Here is a 2,587-nt window from a genome sequence, read left to right as displayed (position 1 = left end):
GGTGGAAAGCAAAACTGTTCACCACCTGAACCCGTCTCCTTTATCTTTCATTTTGGACTTCAGTCTGGTAAAATAAAACCAGATATGCACATGTGCATAGTTTGTGCTTCATGTCACACATTAGCTGCTCATCAAAGGTTCACATCATAATAAACATAGACATTTCAAGCACTTAAAGATCCAATCATTATGAAAACAACAACACAAACATAATGGTCAAAGATTATTGTTGATATTTAAGAAAGTGTTCCACCGTAAAAGATTCCTGCAGCCTGTGTAAAGTATGTTTTCCCATTTTATAACTAATTAACATCAATCATTCATGATAAAAAGGCAGAAAAACATGTTTTTTTTGGGAACAACTACAAAAGTAAATGTTCACAATGTTTTTGACACTTGTTGACAGTGTTCCTTCAAGACACAGTGACAGTTTGACCTTAATTTAACTCTGCAGCTCCTCAGTGCACAAGAAGACTTCCTGTTTGAGTGACAGCTGTCACTATCACTGCTAATATCTGTGCTATTCATATCTACATGTTAGTGACAGTATATCAGCCACTGGGTTCATTCACAGTGTGCTTTTGTTACAACTGATAGTGAAAGTAAACTCACACTGACTCCAAACGTACTAAAGGACTCAGTGAACTGTTCATTGTTGGGTGAAATGTGTGTGAACGACCAGCAGAGAGCGCTGCAGGTCAGCCGTCACACATGGAGGATGTTTATGATTATCATAAATCTAAAGATTATCAAGTGGAAACCCTTCTTTCTCTGCAGCTGCATGTTAAGTTGAGACAAACAGATTCTGATGTGTTTTTACTGAGTCACTGTCAAAGCTGTTGGGCAGCAGGATGATGCAGACAGAGGAGTGTTTAGAAGACTAAAGACAGACTGTAGATGTTGGTTATGGTACATGTGAGGACTGAACTGTGATCACATGACTCTTCACCTCTGTCTCCTCTCACAGGGAGAAGATGATCTGCAGGATCCTGCTGCTCATCAGCCTCAACTGTGTCTGTGGTCAGTTTACAGCTTCACTTTCTGTCACTGTGATTCAATGAAGCAGTTAAAGTGGCCCACATGTGAGCACACAGCTGATGTTGATGAGCCTCTGCAGCTCTAAGACGTCACTAAACTGTCCAGACAAACATGGCCTGCCCTCTTCAAGGTCAGCATGGTGGACAGGAGGTCGTCTGGCTCGGGCTCTACTTGGTGATGCCTCGTCCTGGTCGGTCGTCTCCTGGTTCCACTGACTTTACATAACTTGTATCAGATTTTCTGTTGATGTAACTTGTAAACTGTGAATTGTTGCTCTTTTCTGTACACGCAACATCTATTGCATGTCTGTCTGTCCTGGAAGAGGGATCCCTCCTCTGTGGCTCTTCCTGAGGTTTCTTCCATTGTTTTTTTTTTTTACCCTGTTAAAAGGTTTTTTTTCCATCAACATGTGAAGTTTTTCCTCACTTGAATCGAGGGTCTAAGGACAGAGGATGTTGTTCACTGTACAGATTGTAAAGCCCATTGAGGCAATGTGATTGTGATTTTGGGCTATATAAATAAAATTGATTTGATTTGATTTGATTTGATGGAGATGGAGTTTAAAGGCTGCCATGTTAAAGCTGTCAGTGTGTCTGCTCCTCACTTTCCCTCTCTGTCTCCTCAACAGGAACATTTGTAGTGAATGTGACACAGACCTCCTATCAGGCAGAGGAGAACCACAACATCACACTGGAATGGACGTTCACAACCACAGCTGACACTTCCCCCGACTCACTTTATATCTACTGTGAGCTGAGAACTGATCACAAAGTTTCAGTCCTGTTTGAACTATGTGGAGGTGTTGAGGTCCCAGAGTCTCGGGATCAACAGTTTGTAGGACGACTCCAGTGGGACAAAGACCTCCTCAGAGACGGATGACTCAGACTTCATGTGTCCAGACTCAGGACTGAGGATTCGGGCCGGTATCGCTGTAAAGTGTGGAGGAATAACATTTTGAACTCCAGCGAATGTCAGCTCAACGTCTCTTGTAAGTTGGTTGAGTATTAGTCAGTAGAACTTTATTAACAGGTTGATTCAGCAGCTTTTTTAGCTGTTCTGTTGTTTGGTCTCTTTACAGCAGCGAGGGATCGGTCCAAACCTGAGAGATTCAACACAGACACACCTCAGAGACTGAATACAGCAAGTCTAGGAAGGATCGGCCTCTACTGTGGACTGATGACAGCAGTGGTCGTTGTGTTGGTAATTTGTTACTTTTTTATTATTCACAGTCAGTCTGATAAACAAAATCTCTGCTCAGACTCTGGTGGAGTATTTGAGGAAATAGTTTGATGAACAAAACTTAATGAAACAGTTTTATACGATGGACAGATCTGAACAGAGCAGCAGACTTTGAGACAATCAGGGAACCAGGGAGGAGAGGAGAGAGTTCCAGGATGGGATTCATGCTGGTCAAGCTCTGTTTTAAGGCTGCTCCAGGCTAATAGTCCATAAAGGGAATGGACAAATGGGGCTCAGGCTGGTTAAACAACGTTAAATCTGGGACTACTGTGTGCCCACAGAGACCTGTCTCCACCACAACATCCTGGAT

At 42.6% G+C, this 2,587-nt stretch overlaps 1 long non-coding RNA gene across 1 annotated transcript; it reads left to right on the top strand.

Moving 5' to 3' along the window:
- Positions 1 to 982: 982 nt before the first annotated feature.
- On the top strand, positions 983 to 2,212 carry LOC115578024 (uncharacterized). Its single transcript, XR_003983339.1, has 3 exons — positions 983 to 1,020; positions 1,667 to 2,026; positions 2,117 to 2,212. It is a non-coding gene; the product is annotated as an uncharacterized LOC115578024 (long non-coding RNA).
- Positions 2,213 to 2,587: the final 375 nt, after the last annotated feature.

The sequence above is a fragment of the Sparus aurata genome, unplaced genomic scaffold (genome assembly GCF_900880675.1).
Source record: "Sparus aurata unplaced genomic scaffold, fSpaAur1.1, whole genome shotgun sequence".
Classification (NCBI taxonomy): domain Eukaryota; kingdom Metazoa; phylum Chordata; class Actinopteri; order Spariformes; family Sparidae; genus Sparus; species Sparus aurata.
This window is presented reverse-complemented; position numbering and strand designations above follow the sequence as displayed.